Genomic DNA, 20737 nt, shown 5'->3' with positions numbered 1-20737 from the left:
GAAACTCATCACCAGAAAGTTAAAGCAAATTGTGCATGGTCACCAACCCAGGGAGAAATAGACCCAGAATTTAAATATTGAGCATTTGATTTTGAATCTAAATTTTTGGCTTTACCCAGATGCCTCTCCTGCAAAGGCTACCTTCCTGAGAGGAGAACACATAAATGTCAATTTCCAGCTTTCATTCCTTTCTTCTTTTCACTATTATTCTTCCTCACAGAGCAGATCAGTTTTCTTCCTCCTCTCCAATTCTTTTAATTCTCTTGTCATCATAGGCTTAACAGGACCTGAATCCATTGAAGTTTGATGATGGATGGATGAGAGGAGTAGAGAAAGAGAAGACTCAGAGAAAAGAAGACTTCTAGAAGATATATTTTCACTTTGAAATGTATCAATGATCCTGTCCTAATATGAACAACAATGTTTTAGAATGTGTTTCTAATAAAGTTCCTGTTTTTAGAAGAAAAAGATTAGCTCATGTAAATTTGTTCTGATTGCTTTACCAAAGGGAATCACTATTGGAACGATGAAACGAAATGAATTTCTTAAAATTCCCCTTAATTTTCTACAATTGTATTTTCATTTTTAGAGCATAATTAATTCAACACATAAAAATGTATTTCTTTGGCTTCATTCTGATCCTAGTGGTTCCCAAAATTGAAGTCAATGGTTAAGATAGCAGACCTATTTATAATGGGCAAATTTATTGGTAAGAAAAATCAATTCAATATTCTGAACATGGTTTACTCATTGAATACTAATATTCTCCATGTGACAATTGATTGAAAACTTATTAAAGAAGGATCCATACTACAGTTCACTCAAAAGTTAATATAAGGATCCATGATAGATAACATGATGGGCTGTAACATATTGCTAAGGATGATTGACACACAGGAATTGACATGAAATGTATCATCAAAGATATATAACTACATAAAGGAGACTAGTCAGTCATGTCTGGTATCCCAATAACATTTAAAACATCCATGTATTTGTTCTATTCTCTATGGAGAATTCATAGAAGGTCAAGCAAAGGAATAAAATATGCTTAGGAATTTGCAACCAGAAGAGGAAATTTCCATATCAATGAGCATAGGGATTTCTCATACATGGAGATCTTGATGATAATGATAGTAATAATAATTCAATAATAATAAGTAGCATTTAAATATCACTTTAAGGTTTGCAAAGCATTTTACAAATATTATTCCACATAATCATAATAGCAACTCTGCAAGGTAGGTACTATTATTATCCTCATAAAACAGTTGAAGAAAGTGACTCAAACAGGTTAAGTGACTTGTCCAAGGACATACAACTAAGTGTGTGAGGCTGAATTTGACCTCAGATTTTCCTGATTGCAGGGCCATCTCTCTATTCACCATGCCACTTAGCTGCCTCATATTCATACTACTTATTAAACTCAGTGCTCTTGTTTAAACACTGTCACCTCAAAACTTCAGAGTTTGATTGAGGTAGCAATGGTTTTATGGAGCTGATTTAGCTGATTTTTTTTAAAATCACATAATTCTTTTAAAGTTCTTGTTCATCTCTTTTTAGAAATGCAAATATCCTAGCAACAGTCTGGATTTGTGAGATTAAATGTCACATTTATATTTTGAGAGTATATAGTAATCTACTTATACATCTTCACAGTGTGATGTTATTTCTATGAGTAGCACTCCATGGGCCTTTACACAAAGATTTTAAACATGGCTTATGCTTGTGTGTGTATGTGTTGTGTGTGTGCACACATGTGCATGTAGTGTTTACTTCTTCCATATTGGATCATCAAATCCAAGTATTTTTCCTCTCTCACACAGCAAGCAAAAGACAGAGCATTGAATATTCCCCAGTCTTCTCTCTCCACTCACCTGCTTCCTTTCCTATCCTATCTGAGATTTCTCACTTTTCCAAGTAATCAATCAATCAAAAAACACACATTGATCAAATGTCTGATACTTTCTTGGCAGTGTCCCAGGTTCTGGAGATACAGAAATAAAACTGAAATAGTTCCTGTTTTCAAGGAATTTACATTCTATTGATGGAGCCCATTACTAATTTTAAAAATTGAAATCCTGCTGCTGTTTGGGTGATCTTAGACTGCTAGAATTCATTTTCAATCCTATTATCTACTAACTATGAGCTTGACTCTGTATCCCTAGCTCAGCTTTTTCATCACTATGGGCACCTTTCCCAAACCCAAACCCCAAACTAAAGAGGAAAAAATCCTTTTATATGTAGTCAACTGCTTAAATCTACATATTTCAAAAGAATTTTGAATCCCACTTGAATCCTATCATTCTCTTACCTACTGATCTTAAATCCAGTATCTCTGACTTGATCATTTAGCATGCAGATTCCAGGTCTCCTCTAAGCCTCACAAAACTTTTCTAAGTCCAAATGTTGGGTATTTTTGTTTTTCTGTTCAATGACTTCTATGATGTTCCAATCCCCTCTTTATTAAACTCCTTATTTGTCCTTTTTTTTTTGGTAAGGTACATTCATTCTTTGTTTTGTCTAGCCAGACTGACAAGATGGTGCTTGAACAGAGCTCAAGGAATGTTGGTGCCATTTCCAGTTGTGATTTCCAATTTCCATTTGGAATTTCCAATGGGGCTCTGAAGAGAGACAACAGCAGTTTTTATCAAATTGTCTCTGTGAAGCATATCATGGACACGGTCTTTGCTCTAAGATTCTTCTCTATAAATGGATACTCTTTGTATTTTAACAATAGATTTGACTAAATGATTTTATTTGTGATTTCAAAGGTAGAGATGGGAAGGAGAGAGGGAAATTCTTCCTTCTTTCAGTCCTTCAAAAGGATTGATTAAGAATATATCACCAATCAAATACTATACTTCTACAAAACACTAGAAATACAAGATAACAAATGAATCAGTCTTTGCCCTCAAAGAATTCCATCCTACCAGGTAGAAATAGCATATTTCATATATAAACTATTCAAAAAAATGATTGGTTAAATGGGTCGGTGATGCATCTTTGGAGGATTTATCATACAACATGGAAAAAATATGTGCATTTTGCCCTATTTTATGCCAATAAATCTGACAATCTGAGCAAAGTAAGTGAATACTTATGAAAGTATTTTAAGAGATCAGTAAACAAAATGCCCACATGATTCCACCTTAGAAAAAGAAATTTAACAAGCCATTAATTAACTTCTTAAGGAAAAACAATCTTCAGGACCAGATGGGTTCATAAGGGAATTCTACCTAATGTTTAAAGAACAATTAATTCCCATACTATTTAAACTATTTGTAAAAATAGGTGAAGAAGTCCTACCAAACTCCTTTTATGACACAAATACGGTGCTGATAGCTAAACCAAGAAGAGCTAAAACAGTAAAAGAAAATTATAAGTTGATTTCCCTGATGAGTATTGATGTGACAAATTTAAATAAAGTATTAGCAAAGAGATTAAAATAATTTATCACAAAGATAATATGTTGTGAGTATGTAGAATTTATACCATTAATGTAGGTTTGGTTCAATATTAAGAAAACTATAGCATAATTGACCAGGGTAATAACAAAACTAACATAAATCATATGATTATTTCAACAGATGTAGAAAAAAATTTTGACATAGTACAGAATGCATTCCTATTAAAAATACTGGTGAGCACAGGAATAAAGGCAGTTTTCCTTAAAATGATAAGTAATAGCTACCTAAAACCATCAGGAAGTAGATACACGTAAAGGGAATAAGTTAAAAGGCTTCCCAATAAGAGGGTTGAAACAAAGATGCGTATTACCATTATCATTATTCAATATAGTACTAAAATGTTAATTTTAGCTAAGAAAAAGAAATCCAAGAAATTACAATAGGCAATAAGGAACAAAACAATTACTCTTTGCAGATGACATGATGGTATACTTAAAAACCCTGGAGTATCAACTGAAAAAAAAGCTTGAAATAATTAAGAACTTTAGTAAAGTTTCAAGATATAAAATAAACTCATATAAATCATCAACATTTTTTATATGACCAACAAAGTTTAGGAGCAAGAGATAGAAAGAAATTTTTCTTTCTATTTAAAATAACTGTAAACAATATAATGTACTTGGAGATATACCTGCCAAGAAATGAAGAAATGAAAGCTGTCAATAGGCATATGAAGAAGTGATCTAAGTAATTATTGATTGGAGAAATCAAACTATAAAATTCTGAAGTGCCACTTCACACCTATCAGATTGACTAATATGACAAAAATATTTGGAAAATGATAAATGTTGGAAAGGATGTGGGAAAACTGGAGCATGAATGTACAATTGGTAGAATTATGAACGGATACAACCATTCTAGAAAGTAATTTGGGAGCCAAAATTTTTGGTGCAATCCCAAATAAAAGTAATTAATTATCTATTGAATATTTCATTACTACTATCCATTGCCATACTCTTTTCCCCTAATCTGTAACTTACTTTTCCCACACAAAACCAACTTCCCTACACTATGTAAAAACACAGTTAAACTCGCTTTCTTTACTAGCATCCTCCCACTCACCCTATTCATCTTCTCAGGGCAAGAAGCTATGATCACCAATTGACAATGATTCTCAATAAACTCCTTCAATCTAACAATAAGTTTCAAACTAGACTACTTCTCCATTATCTTTATCCCCATTGCATATCTGTCACATGATCCATCTTAGAATTCTCAACATGATATATACATGCAGATCCTAATTGCCCCAAAGGCACCAAATTGTGCCCAACAATACCACCATTAGGTATATTTCCCAAAATTTCAAAAAAAAAAAAAAAAAGAAGAAGAAGAAAAAGGATGTATATGTGCAAAAATATGTAGTAGCTCTTTGGCAAAATATTAAAATTCAAAGGATGCCCATTAATTGGAGAAAGGCTGAACAAAGCATTAGTATATAATTGTAATAGAATACTATTAAACAATAAGAAATGATAAACAGGCAGATTTCAGAAAAACCTGGAAAGACTTGTGCAAACTGACTGCTGCAAAGTGAAATGAGCAGAACTAAGAAAGCATTGTACAAATTTCAGCAACATTGTTTGATGACCAAGTATAAATGATTTAGCTCTTCTCAGCAATACAATGATCCAAAACAAGTGCACAAAGAAAAAGTCTATCTACATCCAGATAAAGAACTGATGGGCTCTGAATGCATATGGAAGCATATTTTTCCACTTATTTTATTCCTTTTTATGGTATTTTTCTTTTTGAGCTGTTTCTTTAGTCACAACTGTGACTAATGTGGAAATATGTTTACATGATAGTATATATCTTTATATATATATATATATATATATATATATATATATGCATATATATATATATATATATATATATACACACACATCATGTACATATATATATATAAAATCTATACCAAGTTGCTTGTCATTTTCTAAAGAGAGGACAGGAGAAAGGGAGGGAGAAAAATTTGTAATTTAAAATCTTGTAAAAATGAATGCTAAAAATTTTCTTGACTTGTAAGTGGGAAAAAATTACTATAAAAAGAAACACAAAACACTGAATCATTCAGAGGTACAATGACCTCACCAAGGCCATGTAGCCCATAAGTGTTCCAGATATTACCACAACTGGAACGAATGAGTTCCTAACTGTTGAATTGACTCTTTATGTTCTACATTTTAAAAACCAAACAAAAAGACAGAAGGCTAAAAATTTCTAAGAACAGAGATGCAGAAAAATGAAGAAATGTTTTTATTTAAAAAAAAGAATGGACAAACCACAAAATGAATAGACAAACCTTTTGAGAGTCTCAGCATAAGGGATGCAGTTGATGAGGCAGATCATTCAGAAATGCATCTTATCATTTGTACAGTAGGAAATGATCTCAAAGGAAGATCCATCAATGCAACACAATTTGGCAAAGATTTACTACCATGCAATATAGGCTGTACATAGTACTTAACGTTGAGGAAATATGGCAATGAGTAAGATCATCTCTTCCCTCATAGAGCTTACCATCTAATAGGCGTGATCCGAACACATCACAAACAGCTGCAATAGAGAGCACAGTTCAGGTGATCATGAAAGGTGGAAGATTAGGGAAAGCATTAACTATGATATCTATTTGATTGACAGCTCCTCTGGGACAATATTCTTCAGAGAAGTGATATATGTTCTTAAAGGAATACTGGCCTGGATTTCTGCTTTTGCTTTCTACTAGCTTTGTGACTTCAGATAATTTACTTCAATTTTTTGAATCAGCTAATGTCCAAAAGATGAAACTCACTATTTCATATAGACTTGGACTTTTTAAAGAGACATTTAATATTTGGCAATGAAGAGGTGATAATCCTTCTGTACTTCTATTGGCCAAGCTATATCTGGAATGTAGCCAGTTCTGGATGTCAGGGTTTCAAAAGCCATTTATAAGTTATAGTATCCATAACAAAGTTATGGATGATAAATAGACTGGAGCTCAGGCTTGCCATGGGAAAATAAGCTGAAAGTACTGAAAAAGAGATGAAGGTTGTTAGGATTACTAAGTGAGAACTGAGGTTGTCTGGATAGTTACAAGGTGAGAACTCAGGTTGACTTGGTAGAAGGAGCAAGCCCATTGGCTGGGGTGGTTCTTCCCAGAAGCCCTTGCATTATCCCACGCCCATTCTCTGGGAGAATAAAAGAGAGAGCACTGTGCCTGAAGAGCAGATCGGCCTGGAGAAGGATAAGAGCTGGAGGAGATTCAGAGCCAGGATTCAAGAAGGAAGACTCTCTGCATTACATCAGGCCTGACGGGGCTCTCTGCAGGAAGGGAAGTCACTTCTAAGGACAAGAGTTAACAGCAACTGCCTGGAGACAACGGTTCACTACAGGAAGAAGAATCTGTCTGAAAGATTTGAGTAGACACAGCAGATCTCTTCCCAGAGAGCGATCCAGCAGCTTCTGGAGACGACAGCACGCTACATTTGGCGCCCAACGTGGGGCAAGGACTTTTGCTTATCCTGACAAGAGGAGCTAGACCAGACCTTCGCAATTTGGCGCCCGAACAGGGACAGACACGGTCCTGATTTCAGTGGAAAAGCCTCCCATCCAGATCTCAGTCTCTCTGACCCAGAACCGTGAGTAACGAGGAAACTTTGTTAAAGATTAAGTGAGTGTGCTAATAGATAAATAAGGAACTTGTTAAGGACTAAACCAGGAATCTCTTATAGCTGAAATGGGGCAAACACCTTCTGTTCAAGGAAAATGTTTAGAGAGCATCATCAAGGTTATGAAAAGCCAAGGATTGATTATAATTTTAGAGGAGATTACTGAACTTTTAAGAACTGTGAAGGTTATATGTCCTTCTTTTTCTCTGGAAGAAGAATTGGATCCAGATGAATGGGAATTAGTAGGAAAGCAATTAGGTGAACACTACAATTCCAGGCCAAACTCAATTTCCAAAGATACAATTCATATATACAATGTAATCCAATTGGCTTTAAACAATGTTATTCTAAAGGAAGAGATGAAGGAGCAAAATGGGGAAGTGTCAACTAAACTAGGTGAAAAGGATGAATCAGATAACAATGAAGTTAAGTACAATTCTGAGCAACAGGAGCACCTCCCATCTCCTCCCTCAATTAACCCTTCATGGGTGGAGCAAGAAGGAGGAGAGGAAGAGGCAGAAACACAAACAGAATTGCCTGTGAAGCAGCCTAAGCCTATGACAAGATTAGAAAAAGCATTGGTTAAAGCTAAGAAAGAAGGACAGGATATAAGTGATTTTATACATGCATATCCTGTGATTGAAAATATTGATTCTGTAGGTCATAAAATGAGAAGATATGCACCTTTAGATTTGAATAAAATTAAGGATTTGAAAAAAGGTTGTACCCTTTATGGGACTACATCAGCTTATGTCAAAATGTTACTAGATGGTTTGTCTTATGAAGTCCTAACCCCGAATGATTGGAAATCCATAGCAAGGATATGCCTGGAACCTGGAGAAAATTTATTATGGCTTGCGGAATTTCATGAATTATGTAAAATCCTTTTCAGGATTCACATTTGCAATGCCAGCAGCAAAAGAGACAGCCCGAGTGGTCACTGAATTCCTTATACAGGCTTTTGCAATTATGGGTGTGCCACAAGCAATAAAAACAGACAATGGACCTGCATATACGTCCAAACATTTTACACACTTTTGTGCACAGTATAAGATTTTACATACCACGGGCATACCCTTTAATCCTCAAGGGCAGGCAATAGTAGAGAGAAGAAACAGAGATATTAAGACACTCCTCCAAAAACAAAAGAAAGGGGGAGCCACAGGTAGCCCTAGGGAACTTCTAAATTTAGTTCTCTATACCATTAATTTTCTAATTTTTGACAAAGATGCACTGGCTCCAGCAGACAGGTTTTATAACCCACCAGAAGGGCAGTGTCCAGTGAGAGCATCTCCACTGTCCTTAGATAATCGCCAGGTGATGTGGAGAGATCCAGAAAGTGGTGAATGGAAGGGACCAGATAGGTTAACTGCCTGGGGGAGAGGGTTTGCTTGTATTTCTTCAGCAGGAGAAGGAATCAGATGGGTGCCAACGAGTCATATTCGCCTTGTCCACCAGAGAGAGACAGAAAAAGAGAAAGACCTCAAAATAAAGGAGAAGATCTAAGAAACATCTGACACTGAAAGATCATGAATAATAAGAAGACTGTTAAAGAACTTTAAAAACCAGCAGGAATCATTGGACTTCCTCACACAAGATGAGACTAATGGACAATGGACTTATGGACATTTATAAATTTTCAATTTATGATTATTTGATTATGATTATGTTATATACTTCTAGCATGTGTTATGTTACTATGTTACTATGTGCTTATGTAATTTATGTAATTATCTGTAATACTTCCCATATTGATGGATTTATGTTTCAAGGTCATGACTGTCCTATGTTCTAAATCAAAAGAAAGGGGGAGATGTTAGGATTACTAAGTGAGAACTGAGGTTGTCTGGATAGTTACAAGGTGAGAACTCAGGTTGACTTGGTAGAAGGAGCAAGCCCATTGGCTGGGGTGGTTCTTCCCAGAAGCCCTTGCATTATCCCACGCCCATTCTCTGGGAGAATAAAAGAGAGAGCACTGTGCCTGAAGAGCAGATCGGCCTGGAGAAGGATAAGAGCTGGAGGAGATTCAGAGCCAGGATTCAAGAAGGAAGACTCTCTGCATTACATCAGGCCTGACGGGGCTCTCTGCAGGAAGGGAAGTCACTTCTAAGGACAAGAGTTAACAGCAACTGCCTGGAGACAACGGTTCACTACAGGAAGAAGAATCTGTCTGAAAGATTTGAGTAGACACAGCAGATCTCTTCCCAGAGAGCGATCCAGCAGCTTCTGGAGACGACAGCACGCTACAGAAGGTGGATGTTGAGATGATCATTGTGTTAACGTTATTTGCCAACTTATTATGTAAAAACAAATCAGCCCTATTCTCTGGTAGAACTAGAAGTCCTAAATGGAAGTTGAAAAGTTCTAAAATAAGTCACAATCTGTGGTGAAAAAAATAGAATAAAAATAAATAAATAGTATAACAATTAGAGCAATCCCAAGTCAGAATGGACTACTTAGGACAGAAAGGTCTGCTGAAAGCAGGTTGTGAAGGACTCTAAATGGCAGTGGAAGAAAAGGAAACTACTGCAGTTTATTGGTCAGGAGAGTGAGCATCAGACCTGTGCTTTAGGAAGGTCACTGGAGCATCTGGGAAAAGTTTGGATTAAAGAGAAAGGAGATTTGAGCCCTGCTTCCTATATTTGAAGGTAAGGAGGGAAGGTAAATAGCAATAAAAATGGCAAGTTTCATTTTTTTTAAGCTTGAAATAGCTCTGGAGTCCTCTGACGGTCTGGGGCCCATGATTTGAGAATGACTGGTTCAGATTTCTCAGCTTTCCTGATATCCTATTACATCTTAGAAGCAACATTTGCCATTGATGAAATCGGGCCTGCCATCTGCTGAGATTTGCTGCCCTTTCACTTTTATCCCCCATCATCTTTTTGCTCTTCATTTCCCAGTTTAGCACTTAGGAAAGCTGTCTGCCTACCCATCACAGGCCTAATATTTTACTGAGGGCTTTGGGCACAGCTGCTGTGAGGCCGGGTCTCTCCAGATACACTTTATAGCAATTCTGGGAAAAGCTCCATGAAAACCAATCTTTGTAAGGGCTCGCTCGGTGTCCAGAGCAATCATTCTCCTCCCATCTGAAGCTTCTGCTCAAGGTAAACAAAGCTTTTTCTTACCCCTTTTTGCCTTGTATGAGAGAGACTAAACTGCTGTTACTGAAATAGGGGGCTTCAGGCCACAGGGTGGAGCCCGGAGAGCACTGGCTATCTGTATAATAGGAGCAAGTCACTTAATTTACTGGGTCTCAGTTTTCCCATTTGTAAAATGGAGAAGATATTGGAATATATGAGCTCTATGTTTGTTTTTTTCTCCCCAACTTTAATGCTGGGAGATTGTGAACCTTGGATCATCAGTAATACTCTCCATATTCTCAAGCCAGTCATTTTGAGTACAGTAAAAATGGTTATCTTATAAGTGTTAAGAAGAATACAAATTGTACCCATTCATAAATCAGAGTTTCTTTTCTTCAAAGTTTGCTCTTTGTGCTACCTTCTTTATAGCCTCTCCACTCCCACCCTCCCCCAGATACTCGTGTCTCCCTCAACCCCATTACCTGGTATTGATTTGCCATATATTGTGCATGTAAACATACATACACACGTGTGTGGGTGCATGTTTGCATGCACATGCTGCTTCACTGGACTGACTGTGAGCCCCTTGAGTGCAGGGATGATTTCATTTTTATCCTTTTTTTTCCCCCACAGCATCTAGCATACAGCAAGCACTTAATAAATGCTTACTAATGGGTTGATTGAGTCACAAATACTTATTTTAGAATCAGAGTATCTGGGAGGGACCTTAGAGGCCAGATCCAACTTCTTCATTTTACTTATGGGGAAATTGAGGCTTATGATAGTGAACTCATTTTTCTACAATCTCCTAACCAATAATGGGGTGAGGCAAGAGCTACCCTCATATTTCCTATTAAGCACCAGACATTTGTGCCAGTCATGACCCTAGAACCTAAGGGAAATGCAAAGATTAAAAATTATCCAGTCTTTGTCCTTAAGAAGTTTACATTTTGTTGGTAACTGCGGGACTGGGAAGGACAGGAAGTCAGGATACACGAACCAGATCAGTAGAAATAAAAGTAAGGAGGAATCCATGCAGAATATAATCAAAATGCTTGAGGGGAAAACACTTCATTCATTTCTTTCTGGATGTTTTTCTAAAGTCCTTTTCTTTTTAGTGTCCTCCTCCAGAAATTAGAAGTCTCTTTTGTACAGAAGAAGTCCAGGTAAATGAACCCAAGCAACATAATTTAAAAGATGAGTCTCATCCTGTGCCCAATATGGCCACTTCTGTGCTCAGCTGCGGGAAGCATGAGTCCCCATCAGCCCCTTGGAGTCACCTTTGTTCATCACATTGGGCAGGCTTCCCCAAGTCTTCCTTTGCTGTTCTCCTTCATGTAAAAGGTTCTGCTAACTTCTCGCTCCCTCTGTTCTGCCTAGTCTTCCCAAGGGAGCTGGCTTCCTGCTTTAGGGTTCGAGGATGGGCCACATGAATTGAAAGCCAAAGTTGGGCCCCAAAGGCAGAGCAGTATTACAAAAGTCCAGGATGCCGAGAAAGGACAGGGGCTAAAATGGACAGAAAGGGGAGCCAGGGCTTCAGGTTTCAGTCAGTTGGAATGTGCAGCATATGCCCGGCACATGGAGCAGTACACGGACCCACTGACACATCATAACTCTCCTGCGGTGACTTGTAGTTTGGTGATGAGCTCTTCTGATCGATCTTTTTTTCCTTCTTTAGAAGTTCTACTTCGCTATCCCACAGGCGGGACATAAAGGAGCCAAGCTTCTCCCCCTCATTCCATCATCTTCCAGGAGGTTCTGAAGTCCTTGCGCTGAACTCGTGGACACCTTCTGGTTCCCACTCAGTCAATAAGCATTTCCTTCTCTGTGCCCCATTTTGGGACTGACTTCAGGTTGTTATTGTCTCTCTTCACACAACTAAAGCCGCCTTGCTCCCCACCTTTGCTAGCTAGAAAACATAAAGAGCCTTGTCTTTGCCCCTTCCTAAAGCCCAATTATTAGAGAACAGCATGCAGTCCTGCTCTGTGTATTGTGTGTGTGAAAATACATGTATTTGTGTGTGCTCATGTATGTTTGCTTTTGTGTTTGTATTTCCCATTTGTATGCATATAGAAAGCTTTTTCTTTTTTTTTTTTTTTAACTGTTGCTCATTCCAGCAAAGCATGGAGGGAAAAGAAACATTTCCAAAGTTTATCTGTTAATCCTAATTCCACAGGCAAATCACAGGGATTTGGGATTTTTCTCTTTAGTTTGCTGGCATTCTCCTCTCTATTCTGCCCTTCCCATCATACCGCTAATGCACTTTCTCCCCAAATTTGATCAGTCTCTGAATTAGATCATAGCTAAGCCTCCTATGGGGAGAATTCCTGCCAAGAAGTCAGAAGACTGGGGAGAAACTCAAGGTCAATTGCTTACTGGCTCAGTGATTCTAATTTTGTCACACTATCTCCAGACTTCAGTTTCCTGCTTGGGAAAGTGGGTGGGTTGGATCTGGAGCTCCCTTCAGTTTCTTCCAATCCTAGAATTTTTAATGGGAAGTCTCTTGATTTGTTTTATCCAGTTTGGTAAAAAATTATTCCTTCAACCCTAACTGTGGGGATAAAAGCTTTCGTCTTCTTGTGGGCACTATGGCTGTCAACCACCGGCAAAGTCCTGGATACTATGCTTCTCTTACTGCACACTAAGATGTCATTGTTTATTCATTTGTTTGTTTGTTGAGGGTACCACAAAGACAGTGTTCAATCATAGTGCTCAGGATGAGATGTCTTTTGCTGAGAAGCTATTTTTTAGCCTCCCTCACCATCTTAAACTAGTGAAATTGACTCTATGAACCCACATGTAAAACTTTTCATTTGTTCCTGATAAATGTCATCTTATTAAATCTGATCTAGCTCTTTTGGGTTTTTGGAATCGTTCCTCTATCCTCCAATACATTAGCTATCCCTTCTGGGTTTCTATGTCTCCTTGCAAGTTATAGAATAAATTCTAAATAGTACAGGGACAAGTACACATTTCTAGAGCATGACACCTAAGCTATCTTGATGGGGTTAGATAATCCCAAATATAATGACAGCAAAGAGAGCCGTTGATACATCTATTAGGGGGAAATATTTTTCTGACATAATTGCTCAGGGGAAAACTCATTCTGCTGTTTCAACACTGCTACCCACATCTGTGGGCACCAGCTGATTCACTGCCAAAATATTTAATCACTGCCTTGGAGACACTCCCATGGTTTTCATAAATTCACCATCAAAACTCCCCAAACAGTTGAATTATTGAAATCTGATATATGATTCTGTTTTGAAAATGGGCACTTGGGACCAACTTCTCAGAAGATAAAGATCCACTCCTGCCAGTCTCCCTAGGACACAGGGATCAGAGTCAAGAGATCCTGCCCAAGTTCTGTCACTTACTTTATAATTTTGGGCAAGTCACAACCTCCCTGGGCCTCAGTTTCCTTATCTGTAAAATGAAGGGTTTGAAGTAAATGGATTCTGAGATTCTTTTAAGTTTTAAATCTCTGATCTTATGATGCTAAGTTAAATATCTCTCCCCCCCCCTTAGTCTACATTTTCTCCTTAGCAAAATGAGAGAGTGATGCTAGACACCCTGAAATGAAACAACGAGTGAATGAATAAAAGAAGCCTTAATTCAGAATCTCCTTGGGGCCAAATGCTATACTAAACATTGGAGACACACACAAAAACTAGAAGAGGTTTACATTTTAAGATGGGGATGGGGGGAGACAGAACCAAGAGGAGACTCCAGCTGCAGGGCATATGGAAAGTACTTACCATCCTTAGGATGTAGTGATCCCTAGCAGATTCTGAAAAGTCTCTATTAGCACTGTTTCTGCTAAGAAAATGGAATTAATTGATTTATGATGTTGAACCATCATATCATGGGGCCCAGTTTACTGCTGGTTCCTTCCAGGTTTAAATCGATGATCTGATGATATCAAGTCTTCCTTCTCTCCCTCCCTCCTTTCTTTCTTTCTTTCTTTCTTTCTTTCTTTCTTTCTTTCTTTCTTTCTTTCTTTCTTTCTTTCTTTCTTTCTTTCTTTCTTTCTTTCTTTCTTTCTTTCTTTCTTTCTTTCTTTCTTTCTTTCTTTCTTTCTTTCTTTCTCTCTCTCTCTCTCTCTCTTTCTTTCTTTCTTTCTTTCTTTCTTTCTTTCTTTCTTTCTTTCTCTTTCTTTCTTTCTTTCTTTCTCTTTCTTTCTTTCTCTCTCTCTTTCTTTCTTTCTTTTTCTTTCTTTCTTTCTTTCTTTCTTTCTTTCTTTCTTTCTTTCTTTCTTTCTTTCTTTCTTTCTTTCTTTCTTTCTTTCTTTCTTTCTTTCTTTCTTTCTTTCTTTCTTTCTTTCTTTTCTTCCTTCCTTCCTCCCTCCCTCTCTCCTTTCCTTCCTTCATTCCTCCCTCCCTCCCTCCTTTCCTTCCTTCCTTCCTTCCTTCCTTCCTTCCTTCCTTCCTTCCTTCCTTCCTTCCTTCCTTCCTTCCTTCCTTCCTTCCTTCCTTCCTTCCTTCCTTCCTTCCTTCCTTCCTTCCTTCCTTCCTTCCTTCTTCTTTCTTGCACTGCATGTGGATTTCTGAAGGCACATAGCATTTCTATGCCTGTCAGATTTCCCACTGCATTTATTGAAGTCCTTTCTCATTATTGCCAGCATGTTTGCCTCCTCTCTTCATCCAGAAGAGGGGCCACGGCTTTTGCTCTAGTGCTTAGCCCCATGCTGGGTATAGAATAAATCCAGCAATCCTTCATCTAAGAACCACAGCTCTCCCGAGATCTTTGGACCCCTCAGAGATCAGGCCTTTCCAAGAGCTGTTTTCACTCTGGGTTCCAAATAATGAACTGACATTTAAAGCAGATTGTGTACATGACTGGTATTGGAATTTACTGACTTACTGAATCTCATTACACTTGGTCTCCACAGAATTCAAGTGGTGGGTCACCCAAAGGGCAATGCAATATGGCTTGTGAGTGGGTTATGATGCATTATCAATGAACAATTCACAGAAGAAGCCCCAAAGACTGTGTTATCAATGAAATGTGCACCAGGAAAAAAAAGAGCTTGTCATTAATGAAAGGAAAAGACAATCAGGGGAGAGCTGTTTCTAATTTGGAATCTTCACAAAGACAAGAGACCTAGAGGAGAGCCTTGGGCACATTGGGAAGACTCTTCATGAAGGATTCCTGAGGAAGGACAGAAGATTCTTACAGGAGGAAAGGGAATCTGGAGGAGCAGAGATCCTGAAGGTGGGGTCAATGAATGAGAAATGCACAGTCACTCAATTGTTCAGTCAATAAATATTTATTATGCACTAAGTTCCAAACACACTTACTGTGAAATACCCCCTGCCTTCCTTTAGCTTACATTTCATCAAGAAGACATCACATACTTAAAAGATTTCTTCAACATAGACACAAAATCAACACAAGGTAATTTGGGGGAGGAAATCTGGAAGGAGGAAAGTTTTGGATCAGTTAAAGCCTCACACTGGAGGTTATCTTTGTGGTGAACTTTGGATCAAACCAGAGATTTTCAAGGGCAGAAGGCTGAGGGTGGGCTTTCCCAGCACAGAGGGATGGCCAGTCCAAAGCCACAGATTAATTAAGTGATAAATGTTAGTTGACTTGAATAGGATCCAGCGAAGCATCAAAGCAAGATGATATAATCCATGCTGGACTGGAACCAGGAGGCCTTCGCCCACCTGGCCCAGAAGTCTTTTTCTGGGAAAGCCTGATTTCCCTCTGAGATATGGAATCAAGTCAAGTTCATCAGACAAATAGTTATTGTGAACGTACCCCATTGTTTAAGGCGCCTTGAAGTTAATTCCATCCAGTCCTTACCCTCAGAGTACAGCCTTCTTCAGGAGGCAACAATATAAATATTTTAAAAGTTAGCTAGCAACAAAACATTTACATGATGGCCCAAGATGAAAATAGAAAGAACGCTGCAGGACCATATATGACTAGTTGTCAAGTGCAATATACAGATAAAACAGTGAAAATGTTTCAGGAGAAGATAGATCATGTCTGTCTCAGGGAAAGGTTTGCTGTTCAGGGAGGGCTTTGCAGAGCAGCCAGGATTAGAGCTGGCTCTGGAAATGTACTTGTGATTTGGGCCAGTCTCAACAAACTCAGAAACCTTGCCATCTTTCTTATTTATAAATGGGATGCCGTTTGCTTCCCTACCTAAACTTCTTTGCATTTTCAAGCTATATGATAGGAAAGAGAGCTACCAGGGCACAAAGGATGGAGAGCTAGTCTTGAAGTCAGGAAGACCTGAGTTCAAATGCACCTTTTAGACATATAAAACTGAACTAATTTTCGTTCCCTTTAAACTCCCTTCCCCTTTCCCTTATTATTGTACAGGGCACCCCTTAGGTTTGTTTATACCAGGAGTCCCCCTAGTTTCCTGACTCTCTTTCACCTTCAAAATCCAATCTATTCTCAAGGCCAGCTAGCAGCACATTTGCAACATCTCTCCTTTCTTTCCTGTACTGCCACTAATCTGGGGGCACCAATATCATCACTTCCTTCTTGGATAATAGAGTGCTGGTGGTGGGAGGGGGGATCGTCCGACTTCCTCAAGTCTCTCCCCATTCTACTCTATCCTCCATTCAGTTGTCAGCATGATCATTTTCTAAAGTGAACCATATCACCCTCCCTCGTACACATATCTTCTACTCAGTAAATCCTAGTGACTTCTTATTATCTCCAGAATGAAATACAAAATCCTCATTATTCATTATTATAATAATGAATAATTATTCATTATTATTTGGAAGCCCTTCCAAAAACTCCCCCTGAACCCTGTGACACGGGCCTCCTGGCCATTCCATGAGCAAGACGTTGACCTTGGCCTTGGCATTTCTCTGGCTGTCCCCCATGTCTGGAAAGTTCACCCTCATGTCTATTTCCTAGCTTCCCTGGCTCTCTTCAAGTCCCAGCTAAAATTAATCTTTTTCAGAAAGCTTTTCCCAATTCTTCTTAGCTATAGAGCCTTCCCTTTTAAATTTTTTCTATTTGTCTTGTATATAATTCATTCCTAGTTGTTTACTTATTGTGTCTTCCATTAATGTAAGTTCCTCAAGAGCAGGGACTGTCTTTTGTCTTTTTTTGTGTCCCCAGTGCTTAGTAGGTGATTAATAAATGCTTACTGATGATTGATATTGCCTGTGTGATCTTGAGCATTCATTTAGTGTCTCACTGATCTACTAGTCTATGAAAGTACCCCAAGATTTGCATAACCAGTTCCTTGGTCCAGAAGGAACTTTGGTCCTCACTGTTTGCCCAATCAAATACAGATTCATCTACCTGGCTCTTGAGACCCTCACTCAAAATGCACTATCCTTACACACACATACACACACACACACACACACACACACACACACACACACACACACACTTCTTCAACAGAAGGAAGTGGTTCAGCCAGAAGGACTTAATACACATTCTTTTTTCTATGAAGCTGAAAAGATTTGAGGATGAGGAGTAATTGGAGGAAGGACAAAAGAATGGATTCCTTCCAGAGAGGCTACAGCAGGGTTACTGAAAAATGGGAGATGACCTCCAGGTTCCATTCTACTCTGCTGCCACCGAGGCCCAATATGTAATGGCTGCTGATCATCTCCCGTTATAACTACTCAGCAATAATGCTACTGTTTTAATGCAAATATTTGTTAATCCATCAAGATTCTGTAGTCTAGTAATTTAGAAGGGAAAGGGCAAATATGATTATAAATAAAAACTAAATTTTAAAAGAAAAGCTACGTTTTTGTTCGTAAGTTACCAAGATTGGATATGTTGGTTGGTCACTTTTCAATCAAAAATGAGAACAGTGTTTAAGAAATATGCAAATTTGTAAGTCACAGTTAAGAAATGGAGTGGGAAGTTTGATGAGCAGCAACTGTCAAGTTAAGCTGGCATATAGGAGTGTGAGAAGGGAAGCAATATGTATCAATAACAATGGGAAATAAACTTCATGTAGATTGGGAAGGGCTTGGATACCAAAGGAATGTCTTTTGTTCTGGATTCAGGAAATGGCCATTGGGAGATTCTCTTGAGACATTATGGGCCTCTCTTAGTCAATCAGTCAATAAATGTTTATTGAGTTCCCACTACATGCCATGGCAGCTAGGTGACATAGTGAATAGAATACCTCATCTGGAGTAATTTGTAATGAGGTAGGAAGCACAGTGGCTTTGGAGCCAGAGGACCTCAGTCTGACTCTCAGTGACTTTAGTTAAACCATTTTACTTTTCAAGCTCCCAGTTTCCTTATCTGTAAAGTGAGAATGTCTGCTCTGATGGCCTCCAGAGTCTCTTCTGGTACCAAATCTGATTCTGTGTTGTTTTGTGAGGTGTAAAGTCACACAGAGCCTCTGTTTTCTTAACTATAGAGTGAGAGGGTTGGACCAGATGATGTTTAGAGTCTCCTCTAGCCCTGAGTGTGAGGTGAAGCCTGTGACTTCCTGTGACTTCCACACTCAGCACTTCTATGAATGGAAACTTGTTCTTGCTACCCCTAGGAATACAATGGCCAAGCTAGGGTGGCCACCTTCAAAGTGTAGCCTCAGGGATGATCTCAGTTATTTAAACTCATAGGATCTTTATTGTTGGGTTGGAAGGTATCTCAGAGACCACCTAATATAATCATGTTTGGAAGCAAGCAAAGTGAAGTGCCCAAGATGGCAAGAAAGCGGGTTGATGAAGTGAGGATTTGAATCCAAGTCCTCAGATATTAAATCTCTTGTTCCATTTTTTGTCTGTCTGTCTGTCTCCTCTGTCCGTCTTTGTCTCTCATTCTATAACACTCTTTTCTCTCACTTGTCTCTTTCTTTTTTCTCTTCTCTCTGTCTGTCTTTCTGCCTGCCTCTGTCTCTCCACTATTTTGTATTCTTTGTATTTACTTACTTGTGTATATGCCATAGTTCCTGCCCCTAGTCACATATAAGTTTCTTGGAGGCAGGGGCTGGTTTGGATCCTCTAAATTGATCCCAACGCCTTGCTTATAGGAGGCATTTGATAAATATATATTGAATTCAACTGCAGGGACATGGAGATCATGGGCTCTAACCGTCCTCCCCCCTCATTTTACTGAAGAAGTGACTGAGCCTCGGAGAAAGGAAATGGCTTACTCATGGTCACATAGCAAGATGATGAGAGGAGTGGGGCCTCCTGAGCCCCCGCCCAGGGTCTTGCCTCTTAAGCTGGTGTTTCTCTCAAAGTGCTTCTGAGTCTCTGGAGCCCAAATCCTCAGTGTAGGATGTGGCTAAATGACTAATCCTACAGGCTTGAGATGTAAGAGTGGCACAGGGCCCAGGAGCTGACTCAGCTCCTACAGAGAAGACCACATCCTGCCATCTCATTCTGTTTTTCATTAAAAGAATGCTTTATATGTTCAAAGAGTTTAAGAAACATTAATTGCGAGCTCACAGCTAGAGGAAGACGTTTTAAAGATGAGGGAAAGGAGAGGCTTTGGGAGGTCACTCCGGGCCAAAGAGCAAGTCTGTGCTGGAGGGGAGACCAGAACTCTTCTGCCCATCCCTGCAGCCTCCTGAAGGCCTCAGCTTGCTCACCACATGCCACGTGGTTTGTGGCCAGCTTCTTGTTTCAAAAAGCACCTGGGCTCTGGCTTAGATCACTGTATCAGGTGAGTCCCAGCTCTCAAAGCTGGTTCAGGTCATTCCCTCTTATGGCAGAAAACCCTCTCTCAATTAATTACCAAGGAATTAGTAAGCATTCGTGTGGTAGGTACAGCTCTAAAGAATGGGAATACAAAGACAGATGAAACAGCCCCTGTCTCCAGAGGCTTACATTTTAAGCCAATTGCTACCACATAAGAATGGGATTTTGAGGTGAAAATATAAGAAAGAAACCCCTGATGAACCTCTGGAACTCTTAGGGATATATGTGCTTAGCTGACCTCTGAGGACCTGACTTGTCTCAGTGAGGGAGCGTTTAGTAAGATCCTCCAGTCTATAAAAGCTGCATTTATATATTTATATCTATATCGACATATGTATATATATATATATATATATATATATATATATATATACACATACACATATATATAGATACACATACATATATATGTATATAGATACACACACACACACACACACACACACACATATATATATATATATATGTTATTTACTTATGTGTATTTTTGCTTTACTTTAAATCTCTGTTGTTTAGCAAAAAGTCTGGCACACACTAAGTATTTAATAAATCAGTCACCAACTAAATTAATATCTCCTTCACATCGATAGATCCAGGGATTAGCGACCCATTATCAATTCAACTAGCATTAATATTCAATTGACATCAATTAGCCTTTACAAAGGGATATTGACTGAAAAAATATAGCAAGAACATAAATCCAAGCACATCACTCCCAAACCTGGGGCACACTCTTTGCACTTGGTCACTGGGGAGAGTGGCCTCGTTGCTACAAAACATTCACTCTACCAAATTCATTTTTGCTCTCTTCACTATTCTCCATTGCTTCTAACCATAGACTCCTGTGTTTGGAGGCAGGAAGACAGATGAAAATAGTATAT

Source organism: Sminthopsis crassicaudata, chromosome 4, assembly GCF_048593235.1.
Source record: "Sminthopsis crassicaudata isolate SCR6 chromosome 4, ASM4859323v1, whole genome shotgun sequence".
Classification (NCBI taxonomy): domain Eukaryota; kingdom Metazoa; phylum Chordata; class Mammalia; order Dasyuromorphia; family Dasyuridae; genus Sminthopsis; species Sminthopsis crassicaudata.
This window is presented reverse-complemented; position numbering follows the sequence as displayed.